Raw genomic sequence first — 18,158 nt, 5'->3', positions numbered from 1 at the left:
TACACAGTTAGATTCGGCATATCAAAGAACCCCAATTATTCAATTTTTGATGAAATCAAACAAAGTTTAATTTTGGACCCTTTGGGCCCTTTATTCCTAAACTGTTGGGACCAAAACTCCCAAAATCAATACCAACCTTCCTTTTATGGTCATAAACCTTGTGTTTAAATTTCATACATTTCTATTTACTTATACTAAAGTTATGGTGCGAAAACCAAGAAAAATGCTTATTTGGGTCCCTTTTTGGCCCCTAATTCCTAAACTGTTGGGACCTCAACTCCCAAAATCAATACCAACCTTCCTTTTGTGGTCATAAACATTGTGTTTAAATTTCATTGATTTCTATTTACTTAAACCAAAGTTATTGTGCGAAAACCAAGAATAATGCTTATTTGGGCCCTTTTTTGGCCCCTAATTCCTAAACTGTTGGAACCAAAACTCCCAAAATCAATCCTAACCTTTTTTTTGTGGTCATAAACTTTGTGTCAAAATTTCATAGATTTCTATTAACTTAAACTAAAGTTATAGTGCGAAAACCAAGAAAATGCTTATTTGGGTCCTTTTTGGCCCCTAATTCCTAAAATGTTGGGACCAAAACTCCCAAAATCAATCCCAACCTTCCTTTTGTGGTCATAAACCTTGTGTTAAAATTTCATAGATTTCTATTCAGTTTTACTAAAGTTAGAGTGCGAAAACTAAAAGTATTCGGACGACGACGACGACGACGACGACGACGCCAACGTGATAGCAATATACGACGAAAAATTTTTCAAATTTTGCGGTCGTATAAAAACTACCTTGACCAAAACTTTAACCTGAAAAGGTCACTATAATTTTCTATGTTCAGTGGACCATGAAGTAAGGGTTAAAACACTTATTTGACATTAAAATTAGAAAGGTCATATCATAGGTAAAAAGTGTACTAAGTTTCAAGTTGATTGGACACTTCAACTTCATCAAAAACTACCTTGACCAAAAACTTTAACCTGAAGAGGTCAATCTAATTTTCTATGTTCAGTGAACTTTAACCTGAATCCAGATGAATGAAAGAACTAACGCTGGAACAAACAGACAAATGAATGTACTAACGCACGAATGGATGCACAGACTGAAAAATATAATGCCCCAAGGTGGGGAATAAAAACGTTTTTTCGTGACAGTGACTTTGACCTTGAACTTTACTGATTGTCTCAACGTCCCTTTCCCAATATTAGTTTCCTTCCAATTAAGCAGAGGAAACAATTTCCATCATGAAACCATTTGTTTCACAATCACCAACACATGCTTCAGATAGTCTAACCAGATTTTCAATTTGGGGAAAATCGTATTTAACAATATGAGACCTCCATTCTTATACTTCTCATGAACTTTACCGGATTTAGGGGGTGGGTGGCAGGGGGGCCCGCCCCCCCCCCTTTTTGGGAAAAAATTTGGTTGCTTATAGAGGGAATCACTGATGCGTGCCCCCACTTTCTAGATCCGCCACTTTTTACCAGTATATATTTTTATAGGTTTCTAATTTCCTCTTATCTGCATTTAGATATTTCAGTTAATTTTTTTTAAAACATGATATTACATGATATTAATAGCATTAACTAGGTGGCTGTACCACATTTTGTTAAATGACGTTGAGTGTACTTTTAGATTAGTTATACAAATGCAGACCTGTCTTAATATGGCTACCAGTTATTTGATAAGTCAGGGTTTTTTTTTTTTATTGATTTCAGCTTTGATTGCAGATGAATAAAGGAAACATAGAGATCATACCTAGCAGCACGTTGTACGGTGGAAACCATAATCTTTTAATACAAGACAAGACTATCAAAGTCCACTAAAACATAACTGTAATTTTTCTTTTCTACTACATAACCTAAAAGAATTGGTTCTTATAATAATCTTACATGAAATTAGGAGAAAAGGATTTGCCTTTAGCAGTATACATCAACAACTGTTGGTACATCGAAGATACTAAATAACGGTGAAGGACAAATGTAGGAATAAGGAAAATGATTCTATAGATCCAAGAGTCACATGTTTAACTCTGCCATATTATGAAAGCTGAAGTTATCAGTACCAATGAAAAAATATACCTAATTAAAGACCAGGAAGTCACCTCTTTGACTTTTGTATCTGCGATAATTCTTTGAAAAAGCGGATAAAAAAAACTTGTAACTTGAGGAAGATGAGATAAAAAGAAGTTGGAAAATGTCAATATATTAAAGGGCATCCATATCTAAATAAAATTGATTTGCAGTAAAATTTAAATGATATTTGTTATTCAAATTTAAAGTTTAATACGAAATGTTTTGAAGGAATCATGTTAATGAATTTGTTTTCAATATATTTTTGTGACTTTCAAACAAAAAGAATGAGTTTCACTGAACTCCTCATATATGATGTTGTAGGTTTAAACATTTTTTTTTTAAGTTAAAAAAAAAAAGAAACTTATAGAGGCTAATATGAGCATGAATTGCAGCTGCTTACCCATTAATTCTCCAAAAGAAGATAACTCCTGACAAATTAAGGTATAACAAACAAGTGAAACTGCGAGCTACTGCTCACTGATGATACCCCCGCCGCAAGTGGATAATATTAATAGTGTAAAAATATGCAAGTGTTCGGTAAACAGGAAGTTGTCGAGTGATGAATCTGAAAACGCATCACACGGTATAGCTGACTTATATAAATCCTGAAACCAAATTTCAGAAATCCTTGTATTGTAGTTCCTGAGAAAAATGTGACGAAAATTTTCAACTTGGCTATCATGTGTAAAATCAGACAAGTGTTCGGTAAACAGGAAGTTGTCAAGTGATGAATCTGAAAACGCATCACACGGTGTGGCTGACATATATAAATGTTGATACCAAATTACAGAAAGGGTGGATGTGTAGTTCCTGAGAAAAATGTGACGAAAGTTTCATGGGACGGACTGACTGACGGACTGATGGACGGACGGACTGACAGACAGAGGTAAAACAGTATACCCCCCTTTTTTAAAGCGGGGGTATAATAATTTAAAGTAAGACACACACTGATCTTTAAATAAGATGATGAATTTTCAAAGGTATCCTTAAACTTGTTGTATATTCATAACCAATACATGTACTCACTTACTTGTCTTTCTGTGTTTGTACCATCTGCAGCTATGCTTTTTTATTGTTTGCAGTTAGTTACTTTTGTGTAGTTTTGCTGCATTTTTTAGTCTTGCCATTTCACTGGCATCTACAATATATATGTGAAATTCACTTATATTAATACCTTCTTGTTAGCTTATACATATAAGACATCAATTTCAAAGTTCTTCTTTTAGAATAAAATGTAGGCAGTAAGTTTTATTGCTGATGTAGGCCAGTAGAAATTGCTGGTTGTAAATAATCCAGAATACATAAAAATGCTCTGAAATAAAAAAAATTTTAATAGATTGCAGCTTGTATTTTATCTTTTTATACAAAAATAAAATGCTTATTAAACACTAGTTATACAACCACTGACATTTTGTAAATTTGTAAATGAATGACAGAAAAGAAATAACCTTGGATTATTAATAGTTCTTCTTCTACCATAAAAAGAACACTTTATAGCAAAACAAGTTATGTGTCGTACTTTCTATGATTATTTGGTGCTTAACACCACCTTCAGCATGATTGCATGCTAATATGTTGTGGGCCAGATTTTATTGGTTGGAGAAGCCAAAATGCCTGTAGAGAACCACACCTTTGGCTGGAAAACTAGCAATACTGCTCAGTTATGGTTGGGGTTAATACTAATGCACTTGCATAGTGCAGGTTTTAAAATCACGGTGTTGACATTTTAGTGATACAGTACATGTATAAAAAACTTTGCCATCAAGACCGGCAAGGGAAATGCTTCAATACTGCCACTTTACACAATATCAAATTCTAGTTGTCATGGAGCAAAATAACTGCATCTGATTTATATATAACCAAATGTATCAAAATCTTGAACTTTATACATGGAATCAAAAACAGAATGGAAAAGTTGTGTGAAGTCAGTTTGATAAGACTGCAGAGCAAGTCCACATGGCAAATTTCAACAAATGCATGAACTAGAGTAAATACATTTCTATCCTTGGAATAATGAGAGACAATAGACATATTTACACTTGTATGCAAATTTGTCTGCCATTATGTAGAATCACACAGGTTCCCATAAACTTTGACATAACAATTCAAAACAAGAATGTGTCCCCAGTACACGAATGCCCCACTAGCACTATCATTTTCTATGTTCAGTGGACCATGAAATTGGGGTAAACCCTCTAATTTGGCATTAAAATTAAAAAGATCATATCATAGGGAACATGTATACTAAGTTTGAAGTCAATTGGACTTCAACTTCATCAAAAACTACCTTGACCAAAAACTTTAACCTGAAGCGGGACAGACGGACGAACGGACGGACGGACTAACGGACGGACCAACGGACGAACGGACGCACAGACCAGAAAACATAATGCCCCTCTACTATCGTAGGTGGGGCATAAAAATTGACGTCACAATAAAAAAGTGATTGTTGCTTGACATCAGAAGGTTATTCAGAGGCGATCTAAGGTTATTTGGAGACAAAATTCAGCTAATTACCAAAAGTGTAAATACGTTTATAGACAGAGTAATATTGAACAGGAAACCAATTTTTGCTGAAACCAAACTGTTTGGAATGATATATAGTGGTTAATATCAAGTGTATTTCCAGGATGATAATATGTTAAAGCCATGATATATATCCTGCTATTTACTAGACTAATACATGTTTACTATTTTGTAAATGATATCTCACATGGTAAAAGTTCAAGTGAAAACTTGTTCCACTAATATAGACACAGTCACATTACTCTGACTGATCGAATACTTCTTTGCCCGGTCTCTTATATCATATGGCAAGCTGGTTAACTATGTATTCTAACTTCCAGATATCTCATATAATATGTAAGATATCTTTACCTTATAAAGAAAATTATATGAGATATCTTAGAAATCATACTGAAAAATTAAAATATATATATAGTGATTATTTGACAGCAGACTGACTCCCTTTATTCTCCAAATAACTTGGAAATCAAAAAATATATCTATAAATTTCATTTTGATACATTTAGTTGTTTAAGCTACAATAAAGATGCAAGCCTCCTATTTTATTGAAACATATCAGTATGAATGAAAATTAATGGACGAGACTTAAACAATATTGTTGATTCATTTATTGTTGTGGGTTCCAATTTTGGAGTTTTCAGGATAAATTACATGTTTGTGGATATTTCATTTCATGGTTTAGCTAATAGCCTATAGAAAATTTGCTATTTAATTTCATTGTTCAACTGCACCCACGAAGTCCACGAAAAATTGGTGTACGTCAAAAAATAATGAATGTACAGTAAACAACAACAATAATCCTGGCCTTGGTTATTCCAATTTCCGCTTAACACCTGGGATTGGCAAGTGATAATAGTCTGTATATACTTCCTCAAGATGCATGGGTCCTTTTAATCAAGTTTTAATTAACATGGTGATGATCAGGAAAATTTATAATGTCAATGTCTAAAAAAAAATAATAATAAAAAGTCCTGAAAAACAACAGATAATGGAAGAATGATGCGTTATTTTTTATCTAACTCCTAACTCTCCTGAAAAAAAAACTCACAAAATTTCAAATAAGATAATAATATATAATGTCTATAGAACGTTCAAGGCAAACAGTTTAAAAAAACTTCCTAGTGAAAGTGCTTGAATCCATTAAATTTATTTAAGAAAAAAATCATTTTAAATGTGAAAGTGTTGCTTCCAATTATTGCAGTAAACCATCAGTGTTAATTCTGTTGGGAATATTTATTCCCTTTCAAAGTCTATAGTGGGAAAAATCTAAGAAACGTTTAACATTTGCCTGGTAGACGATAAAAAAAAAATGATCATCATTATTTTCAAGAAAAACCGAAAGCAATATGTCTTTTTAATTGGTAGAAATCTGGTTTAAAGCATGTAATAAATTCTAATTGTTCTGCGCTTAGCCATTTTCTAAATACTTGTTAATGATTTACCAATATTTTGCAAAAAAACATTTAAGATTTTATATATTGAAATTGCCATCAGGCTAAATTAAAAGCTCTTTTACACCATTATATATAAAGCTCAAAGTACTTTCATTAATATTTCTACAGATAGTCTGTAATGCAAAATCTAAGATTTTTAGTGTCTTTTGGTACTAGATAAAAGAAAAATGTAAGAATAAATGTCTGCAAATTCTAAGTTGCAAAAAATGTTTGATTAAAATCGGCAAATTCTAAGTTGAATGGTAGAAAACTAAAACGTGGCAAATAAAAAGTGGGAATACAACTTTGTTTTATCATGGCTGTATTAACTTTTGTGGTTTGTAAAAATATTATTCATGTTTATTTTTTAATTTATGGTTTAAGATCATGAGGGGCCTGCTGACTGACCACCTAAAGGGGGGAGCAGCTCCTATCATGCTTCAATGATTGCCTATATAATCAATGAAATCCACACACCCAACCCCGGATCCCCCTATGTATAATTATTCTATATATAACTACTTGTAATTGTGACTTCAGTTTTTGAGATAAGAAATATGAAGGAAAGGTTTATAATCTTGCTTGACTTTTGTTTTTATAAATAGTCTCCAGGATAGTTTGGCATTATACTTATAGCTGAAAAATATGGAAATATATGTTCATAGCATTGTATAATGCTACAATGCATTTTTATATCCAAAAGTCATAGATATCGGTCTAAAATACTCAACATCTAAGGGACGACATCAAAAGATCGATGTAGGATAAAAAACTTAAATCAAATAGTTTGGGGGTGGGGAGGGGGGGGGGGGGTGTTAAAATTCTACAAGTTTTGTATATCTAAAATCGATTTTTACATATATCCCTATTGGTAAATCAATTTTTCCCAAATTAAGTTAAGAGGGGGTGGGGTGTCAGTGAAAAAACTATGTGAATTAAGTTTTTTATCCTACATTGAACTTTTGATGTCGTCCCTAATCCCCTGACCATTTTAGTAAATTGTACACTTTGTACTTTACCTTAAAATAGACTTGCGCATATACTTTAATTGCCAATAGATTTCAACCTGAAGCCTAGGTGTTATTTTAACCACACAATGTTACAATACATTTCAAACATTTAAAGCTTACAATTAAAACTTTGTCATTCTGACCAAAAATGACACAACTTTTGACCTCTATAACTATATATATATTTATCTAAGGCAAGGGGATGCTTATAATTAATCCTAATAGGATCTGTGCATTATAATCCAGATAATGGCAGGATTAACTTTATAAGCCTATTTATGGTGCAATTCTATTGTAATGAATTAAGGTGTACACACATTGAATGCCTGAGTTAGGTGCCGAAAGGTTTAAATTATTTCTCTTATTAATGATTCTAGTAAGAAATATATATATAAAAGAACAGATTTTGCTAGCATCTAAATGTAGTGCTTTTCTGGATTAACCTTTATAAGGAACACTTGAAACTCTTTTTGGGCCCTTTATGCTTTTGCTGTTTGGTGTAAGCCAAGGCTCTGTGTTGAAGGCCATACTTTGACTTATAATGGTTTACTTTTTACACATTGTGACTTGGATGCAGAGTTGTCATATTGATACACATACCACATCTTCTTATTTCAATCTACTCAAAACCCGAATTTCAAAGCCATTAGGAAGACTGTCGTGACTGTACAAATGATTAAGGATTACAAACTTAGAATTTCAAGGAACAGAAAAAAACAAACAAAACCAAAACGATTTAAAAAAAAAGCCTGTAATTTCATCTTAAAATCAATCAATGGTCTCCAAAATATAATAAATAACCTGATCTTTGCTATGTTCGAGGCTTTGAGGGTGAAATGTGGGAAATAAAAAATTAATGCTGTCAATCTAACTTAAAGGTGTAATTTAAGAATTAGTTTTGCAATTTTTCCAATGTTCTGAAGATAGGCCTAAATTGTATTACTTTATAATTTAGCCTGCAGGAAGTATGAAATTTATTTGTTGAGTACTTATCTTTCTTAAATTGTGCAGAATGAAGTATCAATTCATATAATTTGTTTTTTACGTTTTACAGAAAGAAATATACTGGAACTATATTAAGAACAGAATTCAATAATTTCATATTAACTTTAATGTGGCTTCCTGTCGTAAGTCTTCATCTCTTAAAGGTTTTTAATTTTTCTTTTAGCTCTCTTGCCAAATCAATGACTTTTTAGCACCTATATCAAATTGAATGTATGCATCGAATAAAAGCAAGGACTCAAAAATCTCTTGACTTTTTGTAAATTGTTACATTTATCATGCTTGAAATTTACATTTTTTTTGTTTCACATTTTTAATTTAATACAATAATTTCAAACAATAACATTAATGGTACCAATTTTCCGGCACCAGATGCACTTTTCGACAATACTTGTCTCTTCAGTGATGCTCGTGGCCAAAATATTTGAAATCCAAAGCTTATATAAAAGATGAAGAGCTATAATCCAAAAGGTCCAAAAAGTATAGCCAAATCCGTGAAAGGAATCAGAGCTTTGCATGAGGGAGATACATTCCTTAATTTATAATAATTTCTAACATTTTGTAACAGCAAATTTTAATAACACAAAAAATCCGTATTTTCATGCCAGTACCGAAGTACTGGCTACTGGGCTGGTGATAGCCTCGGGGACTAACAGTCCACCAGCAGAGGCATCGACCCAGTGGTAGTAATAACATTAACGGTACCAAACAACAATCAACCAGAACCTAGGTGTTGTTGTTTAGAACTATGTTGATCTATGTTCTACTGTAAATTTAGGACCTAACCCCAAAATCATATTTCCTTCATTTTTCATACTCAATTTTCAAATGAGTAAAAGGAGGAAATGAGGTATACATATAAGACAGTAACCAAACAACACAAATATTTTTTAGAGGACAAGATTATATATTCAACCATACTCAATGTCTATATATAACAGTTTACAATAAATCAAGTTCTCCATTATCCAGAAAACTAGAAAAAAGTTGTGGAATAAATTCAACACATAGGATCTTAGAGATCTCCTCTAACACCAAGTTCCACATAACTTCTTCAACAATAAGAACAGGGAAACAATAATGTGTTAAGTATTATGCAGCTCTAAAGTGAATTGGGTAAGGTGTTGGGTTGGTGTTGTGTTAACAGTGTTCATAGCGTTGGTGTTATGTTTACAGTGTTCTTGTTGGGTTGGTGTTGTGCACATAGTGTTCTTGTTTGGTTGGTATTGTGTTTACAGTGTTGTTGTTGGGCTAGTGTTGTGTTCACATTGTTGGTGTTGGGTAGGTGTTGTGTTCAAAGTGTTCTTGTTGGGTTGGTGCTGTGTTCAGTGTTCTTGTTTGGTTGGTGTTGTGGATCAAAGTGTTGTTGTTGGGTTGATGTTGTGTTCATAGTGTTCTTGTTTGGTTGGTGTTGTGTTCAAAGTGTTGTTGTTGGGTTGGTGTTGTGTTCATAATGTTCTTGTTTGGTTGGTATTGTGTTTACAGTGTTGTTGTTGGGCTAGTGTTGTGTTCACATTGTTGGTGTTGGGTAGGTGTTGTGTTCAAAGTGTTCTTGTTGGGTTGGTAATGTGTTCAGTGTTCTTGTTTGGTTGGTGTTGTGTTCAAAGTGTTCTTGTTTGGTTGGTATTGTGTTTACAGTGTTGTTGTTGGGCTAGTGTTGTGTTCACATTGTTGGTGTTGGGTAGGTGTTGTGTTCAAAGTGTTCTTGTTGGGTTGGTGTTGTGTTCAGTGTTCTTGTTTGGTTGGTGTTGTGTTCAAAGTGTTGTTGTTGGATTGATGTTGTGTTCATATTGTTCTTGTTTGGTTGGTGTTGTGTTCAAAATGTTGTTGTTGGGTTGGTGTTGTGTTCATAGTGTTCTTGTTTGGTTGGTGTTGTGTTCACAGTGTTGTTGTTAGGTTGGTCTTGTGTTTACAGTGTTCTTGTTTTAGCTTGTGTTGTGTTCAAAGTGTTGTTGTTGGGTTGGTGTTGTGTTTACAGTGTTCTTGTTTGGTTGGTGTTGTATTCAAAGTGTTGTTGTTGGGTTGATGTTGTGTTTACAGTGTTGTTTTTGTGTTGGGGTTGTGTTCACAGTGTTCTTGTTGGGTTGGTGTTGGGTTGGGGTTGTGTTCACAGTGTTGTTGTTGGGTTGGTGTTATGTTCACAGTGTTGTTGTTGGGTTGGTGTTGGTGTTGTGTTTACAATGTTCTTGTTGGGTTGGGGTTATGTTCACAGTGTTGATGTTGTGTTGGTGTTGTGTTCACAGTGTTCTTGTTGGATTGGTGTTGTGTTCACAGTGTTGTTGTTGGATTGGTGTTGTGTTCACAGTGTTGTTGTTGGATTGGTGTTGTGTTCACAGTGTTGTTGTTGGATTGGTGTTGTGTTCACAGTGTTGTTGTTGGGTTGGTGTTGTATTGTTTTATACCAAACATTGTATTTAAGCATTTTAATTTAGCATGTATCTCCTAACCCTATAATTTTGTTTCTTGTTTGTTCTCAGAATTGGAATAAATAAAACCATATAATTAACCCTTAACAGGAAGCAATTTGTTCAGAAACTGACTAATCCAAATTGTCCTACAAAATTCTATGTTTGCTATATCTATTGAAGCAAAACAAAAAGTGTACCCAACTACCATTGGCTGTTTTCATTGAGGAAGCACATTCAAAGCTATTCATGAATTTATCACCAAAATGAAACTATAAACCAACTTATTTTCCTTATTTCACATTTATCCCTTTCTAGCAGACGTCAACATGATTTATATTCATAATTTCCTTATAACATTATTGCAAATATGATAAAGTAAAACTCCAATTTAATTCATTACCATAGTTATAATCTAAACTCTCATAAAATATGACTGCCTCAGATTTCTTGTAGTAGCAAACCATCATTGCCCACATAAGGTTATCCTAAACTAGAGTTAACATTACTAACCTTTACCGTCACAGTAGCCATTTAAAATGTAGGCTGGATTATATAATATATGTAAGAACTTGATAGAACTTTACTTTTTGTGCTGTTTTCTGCTCTTTTATTGGGTTGTTGTCTCTTTGACACATTCCCTGTTTCCATTCTTAATTTCATCTTTGTTTCCAAAGCAAGAGAAGAATATTATATTTAGAATTAATTTCTAGGCCCACTATTCGAAAAGAAGAAATATTAATTGAAAAATTACATTAAAAGCTATTTTTCTACTGTGTTGGCAATGAAAAAATGCTTTACTGTACATGCAAAGCAGTTTATTTTTAACTTCTTTTTTTAAAACATAAAACACCAGTGGGTATTATGTTCCCTTAGTTATCACAAATATAATGAAAAATAAACCCCTCACAAAAATTTTTGACCCCAATGTATACAAACAGAATATAATCAAGTTACATTGTATTTGAAACTATACAGTTGCTACATGTGGAGCAGGATCTGCTTATATTTTAGGAGCAACTGAGATCTAACTGGGTTTTTGGTCAGGGTTCATATTGCTTATTTCCAACCTTTTGGATTGTAGCTCTTTATCTTTTGTATAATCTTTGGATTTCAAATATTTTGGCCACGAGCATCACTGAAGAGTCATGTATTGTCGAAATGCGCATCTGATGCAAGAAAATTGGTACCGTTAATTTTATTATTTGCTTATTTCCAAGTTTTCAGTGTAGTGTTTTGTTTGTTTTTTTTGTTATGACATTGTCAGTTTCTTATAGAATTTTGGTACATCAATCCTTTATTCTTTTTTTTTTAAGTTTATTTTTACATTGTATTTACATTTTTCTATCTAAACTGCATGGTATTTAAAGTGACAGGTTGTGTTGACATTTTTATAAACTATTTATACTTTAATAAGTTTAATCCCTGCAAGTTACAGGATTATCCTAGGCTGTTTACATGATGTTCATAATCTGGATATACTATACTGAGGGTCTGGAAGGGATTTACAAAATAGAGAATAAAGGGCAAAAAGTGCAGAATACAGGGCTCCAAAAAAGTACAGAATACAGGGCCCAAAAATAAAGAATTTAGGAGCATAGGCATAAAAAATAAGGAACTACCAGGGTCCTTATCTATAATGATAAGAGAATAATGGCCAAAATAAATAAAGAATAGAAAGAAAGGGTCTAGAGAGAGCATTGAAGAATAAAGAAATGAAGGACTCCCCAAAAGACCTTTTTAACTTATATTTATTAACTATATAAAATGTCATTCTAACAAGACCTGAATATGCTAGCTGAGCTTGAAAAAGCCTCAAATCTTTTTAAAAGCACACAGAAGGTATAAAATGATTAGAATATTGGATACTAAAAAAAAAAAAAAAAAATAAAAAAAATATAAACACAATTAAGCTGCAACAGGAAAATATATCTGATTATTTTACATCTACTAAAAATCTGTTCAAACTACTTAATATATCTGTCACTTAGTAAAAACCATCAAATATTATCAAAAGCACATAAAAGGTATAAAATGAGTAGAATATTCAATAATAAAATAAAATTGAAATCTTATTGATTTCTATTTACTTATACATGTACTAAAGTTCTATCCAGAAACCTTCTGTCTTCTGACTGTGACCACGGCGCTGGCAACGCCAATGACGACAACATCGACGTGATACCAATATACAACCAAAAAAAATTTTGATTTATGAAAATACAAACAAACAGAAACTGGCTGAAACCAGAAAATATTTGATTCTTATATTATATCTATCCACTACCAAGATTTGTTCAAACTACTTATTTTTGTCAGGTAATATTTAAAAAAGTCCATAGAACCTATTTTTGAAGTGGGACAGTGGGCAAGTGTCACAGGGGTAAGACAGACAGATCAACATTTGCAAATGGGAGTTACAGTCTTTTAACAGTTTCAATTCATTTTGCAAAAAAGAGTCTTGACTAGCTAGACTAGCTAGATGCACAGATATTCAAGCCATTGGTCCATAGATGGTATTACATCTATGATTGGTCTTAAGAAATCATGTGTATACAAACAACTATACATTGTCATTACAAACTTAAACATTAAGCAAAGGAAGTAAGCTGCATCACCCAGTAAAGGAAAGCTATATAAAATATATACATGTATTAACACTGAATTATTTGAATTTTAAATATTTTTGAATTCAGGAATATTGATTAGAAATGTATGAAAAATCAAGAGAAAATCATTTCCTGTAACATTTTCAATTGATATTATACAGTGAAACCTGACTAAACCTAATCCTGTATAAACCAAACATGTTCGTAAGCACCGTCATATCAAATTATGTGCGTTGTGAACCTGATAAAACGGAATATTGGCCAAAACCGAACACAATCGAAGAGGTTCGGTTTAAACAGGTTTCACTGTATCTCAAAAACAAGGACCTTGCATTTTTAGTTCTGTTATACTGACACTATAAATTTTTAACAATGTTTTAAAAAGCATTTTTTTTTAAACAAGAGTAGCAAACATCCTTAACTGATTTTAAGATATAAAAGATAGCATTTATATATATGTAATGATAAGTAACCTATATGATAAGCCTTATAACCTCCTTTCATTGGCCATCAGGTCATAGAAATTCAAAACCATCATAGATTATATAAAATCTGTTTTATAAAATATTCATAACTTCAAATTGCATTGAAACCACTAGAGTGCTATCAAATGAATGCTCGATTATCTTAAAATCACTATCAATATTTCAGTCTCCTTTTAATCCACATGGTTTTAAGGGTCTGGTAAAAAAAGATTAATCAGATTTACACAAATAATTATGTCTTTTTCTTTCAGTTTTCTGAACACTCAATCAAGGCCAATCAAAGCAAACATTTTCTTAATCAAAAGACAACAAATTGTGAGCTATACACAAAAAATTATACTTCAAAAGTATTATTTATGTAGCAGGTACAAAATTTTCATGGATTCTGAGTAAAATGAGAAATTTTATTTGAGGGCAAAATAATTAACAACTGAAAGAAAACCAACAACCTCCATACTAATTTATTTAGATCTACATGTTTAAGGCTATTTGTGAAATGATGGAAAATATTTTTAGCAGTGTTCACTTCAACCTCAACACCACTAAGTATATATATTATAGGAAATAAATTAGATTCGTCAGAACATGATATCAAAAATCAACCTCTTTTATTTCTGTACCAAATATTGGTCCTGTTCTTTATGAACAATAAATGTGACACATGTAAAAGAGATTATAAGAACTGTTATTTTTGACAGTGTCACCTTTTATAATAAGAATAAAAAGTAGGTGTGAATTTTATATAATTGCAGTCACAACAGACATGCAAATTTTTTATAATCTGTCCTAAAATAATTATGGTGTAATTACAAAGCAATGACACAAACACATGATTATCATATGAATTAAATAACTGGTAATAATTTTGAACACCAAAAAACTATTAAAAAATAAGAGCTTGTGTCCTAATCAAGTTGAAAGATCAATTCTATTTTTCAGACATCAGTTTTTTTTACATAAGATTTAAATCCAATGAAATGTATTTTTGATTCCTACAGCAATCAAGTTAACATTTCCTCAATCTGTAACTGACCAGACTAACACAAATTGATTATTCCCAATTTTCTGCATTAGCACAGAACGACTTTATGTGACAATTACCAAATAACCATGATGTATAGAAAGGCTGTAAATTAGTCTGCAATACTAGGATTGTTTAAATGACCATTTAAAGACAAATTGTTAATAACGTTGAAATGAAAAACACATACATCCATTTAATTCCGGCTATTTACTACAAATCCATGAGGAGTGAAAATTGAGCGCATTTCGCTCTTAAGAGGACTGAAATGTCTGTCTCTAGTGGTCTAAAAATCGCTATTGGCTAAACAATATATAGTTTAGATGAAACTGAAAATTTGTTAAATGATAGTTTAATCTATTTCTTAAAAATAAGTTTGAATGAGCTCAATTATTCCCTTTCAACCTTAACATATTTTTTTATTTTTTTATGTGTCATGCATCCAGTAAAAGAAAATGTAACAAATATGAAATTGTATTAATTTTTTCAGATTTCAGTTCATGACTAACAACCATAATTAACTGTTGACACAGAGATATGTTTTGCCATTTTGCAAGTTTTACATTCATGACAGTAGTGTGTAAATGATAGTAAAATTTTTTTGTTAAAATGGAAAAACTTTACCATGTATACTATATATATATGTGAAACATTCAAAGTCAATGAACCATGACTGAAGGTGCAGGGGTCTGTGGAAATGAGAAATGCAAAAGTTAATACTTTAACATGCTTAATACCATTGACTTTTCATCAGTGTTAACTATGCAAAATTTCAGATTTAGTGATCCATGATTGCCCACTGGCATGCCATATGTAAACCCCATGGAAATGAGATATGCAAATTCTAATACAGCTGCATGCATACCAAATATCATTGACTGATCATAAGGGGTTCATCTTAAACTGTCATACCAGTAAATCACAAACTTAAACATGTACCATGTAAACAATATTAAAGTTACAAAATCAATAGACCATAACTGAGGGGACAGGGCCAACTTATTTTCATGGAAATGAGACGTTCCAATGCTAATACGAATAGATAAAAATTCTGGCTGCATTATAAGTTAGAATCCTTACTTATGTTTGGTTAAAAGAATTAGCAGCGGTTATTCCAGTGGTAGATTATTTTTGATAGAGCATGTTCAATTAACTCCTTCTGTAACTAATACTGTAAATTCAAAAATTTATTGCATGCATTTATTATTGTGATTTTGTCATTTAAGGCTGAAATGAGAATTTAATTTTTACGATTTTGAGAAAAATCCTGTTTAACTCATAGAAAATATTTCAAAATGCGAGTTTAAATTATTGCATTTACAACTCTGTCACATTTTTCGCAATAATAAAAACCTGGCAATTATTTCTGAATTTACAGTAATATAAAGAACATGGTGACTTACGTGTGTTGATCCTATTCTGCATTGACCATAATACAAATCATTGGGATGTACTATACCATGTTTGGTACCAAGATCTGCAAAGAAAAAGAATTCTCAGGATAAAGTACTTTTCCTGCAGTCAATTTACTCCCCAACATGTGTTTAATGCTATAATAACAATATCCCATTAGCTCATTTGATTGATAGGATGAAAGAGCCACAAAAATCTGCAGCACTCTCTCTAAGGGCATTAATTTATACCATGGTGTTATTTCAATAGATTTTATTATAATAGATCGTATTGCAAACTTGGTATTACAATGTACTATTTTAGCAACAGAGCCTTTTTTTTTACTAAAGTTAGAGTGCAAAAACCAAATGTCTTCAGACAACGACAACGCCGATGCCAACGTGATACCAATATACGACTTAAAAAATTTACAATTTTTGCGGTCGTATAAAACTCACATTTCAATTTCAATAACATTTTTTGTATGCAATATTTCCTAAAATCTTAAAAATTAATCTTGCTTTTGAGTCCATTAATTGTTTAACCATTGCAAAAGAAATACATGTACATCTCTTAGAATTTACAATGATATCATGTCATATGATTTTCAGTGCGCACATAAAATATATCATTTGCATTTTCCAATAACCACATCAAACAAGTACACTAGATGCGTAAATTGTAAATTGAAATTTGGCACTACCTGTTCAGTGCATACAAAAAACACCTTTTAAATATATGTAGATCCTTTAAATAAATTTAATAAATGATCTGACATATAACTATAATAGACATGAGTGATGGCCATGTGTGCAGGCATTGATGTATAATGTAAAATAGTATAATTAACCAATATACGCAAAGCATTACAAAAAAATCGGAATAATTAACCAAAATTAATAAATCACTCGGTGTAGATTGCACAGATTTGCACATCTATTATTCATGGTGTATAACATATTTAGAATGATCTGTCATGACAATGAAAAAAATGTCAGGTAAAGGACGTCCACAAAACCTTTCCTTAAATTTACGACGTCAGAAGGTCTTCTGATTCATAACAAACATCTAACATGTTAAACATGCAGTTTTTATTTCTTCGTTGCAGATATATGCTCACGTAAATGAACCCTACTTAATTTGTTTTAACAGCAAGGTTATATATGAATGGCCTTGTGAAAAAGGTAAACATATTCAAGGTTACAAAATGTAGTGACATTAAAATTAAGTTTTAAACGGGTTTTACTGTAGGGGAAGGGGAAGCTAGGGAAAGGGGAGAGGAGTTCAAGTCATACTGTAAATAAAAACAAAAACAGAAAAGTTCATCAGGTGAATTCAAAATCTTATGTTTAGGTTTTTATACAGTCATCTTTATCTATGCTACAATTCTTCCTATGTCAAAGTTAATTCCCTTTGTAAATGAATTCAAACTTTGGAAACAAAAGTTGGTAATTGGAAGTAGAACTATTTCAGCTCATTTTGAGAATAAAATTTGATACAAAAAAGTGAAAATTGATCTTACTTATCTTCTTTGATAATGAAACCTACAGTATACATAACATTTCTAGACAGGTTATATATAGTCTGTCTATCAATGGGATCAATCATTTCATTAAACTTGGATGAGAATCTTTAAAACAGGAAACTTAATATTAGCGATAAAAATTGTATATTCTATGTTTATATTTGACCACACCTGATATGTTTATGGTTGCACAGTTTTTTCTATATTTTTCAAGGTCCATGACCTAATTCTTAACCTGTTTAAAAAATTTCACATGATTATCTTAACTTTGTTTACATGTTTACAGGAAGTAAAAGGAAATGCATTGGAGTGTAGGTTCCGCCAACAAACAGTAATACATGTACCATCTGACCTTCAACTTTTAAAATAAACAATGCACAGATCAATATAATAACTGCATAGATCACAGACATGCATGACGTCACATTGGAAATTGCATCTTCAGATGTATTTTAGACATTTTGGTGAATTTTCTGCCAGAGTCGCTTGCCATCGAAATTAAAAAAATTTTTTAAAGTTTTACTTGTTGATGGTTTCTAAACTTTGATCCAAAACATCTAATGACTTTGTGTAGTGACTCCTTAATAATACTGTTTTCCAAGTATGGTCAATTCACAATTTCTACACAATATAGATCACTCCTTATAAAGTTTTCAAATCTATGTT

General features: G+C 31.8%; 1 protein-coding gene across 1 annotated transcript in view; it reads right to left on the bottom strand.

The window, feature by feature from the left end:
* LOC143053990 (uncharacterized) overlaps positions 1 to 17,619 on the bottom strand; it is a 100,388-nt gene extending 82,769 nt beyond the window's left edge. Inside the window, exons 1-3 of the mRNA XM_076226818.1 lie at positions 17,490 to 17,619; positions 15,979 to 16,052; positions 3,111 to 3,222 (exon numbers count right to left, since the gene is read on the bottom strand). The gene's annotated coding sequence lies outside the window, so the exon portion shown is untranslated. The remainder of the gene's footprint in view (positions 1 to 3,110; positions 3,223 to 15,978; positions 16,053 to 17,489) is intronic.
* Positions 17,620 to 18,158: the final 539 nt, after the last annotated feature.

Source organism: Mytilus galloprovincialis, chromosome 12, assembly GCF_965363235.1.
Source record: "Mytilus galloprovincialis chromosome 12, xbMytGall1.hap1.1, whole genome shotgun sequence".
NCBI classification, from domain to species: Eukaryota; Metazoa; Mollusca; class Bivalvia; order Mytilida; family Mytilidae; genus Mytilus; species Mytilus galloprovincialis.
Note: the sequence above shows the minus strand (reverse complement) of the source record. Positions and strands in the feature narration are given on the sequence as shown.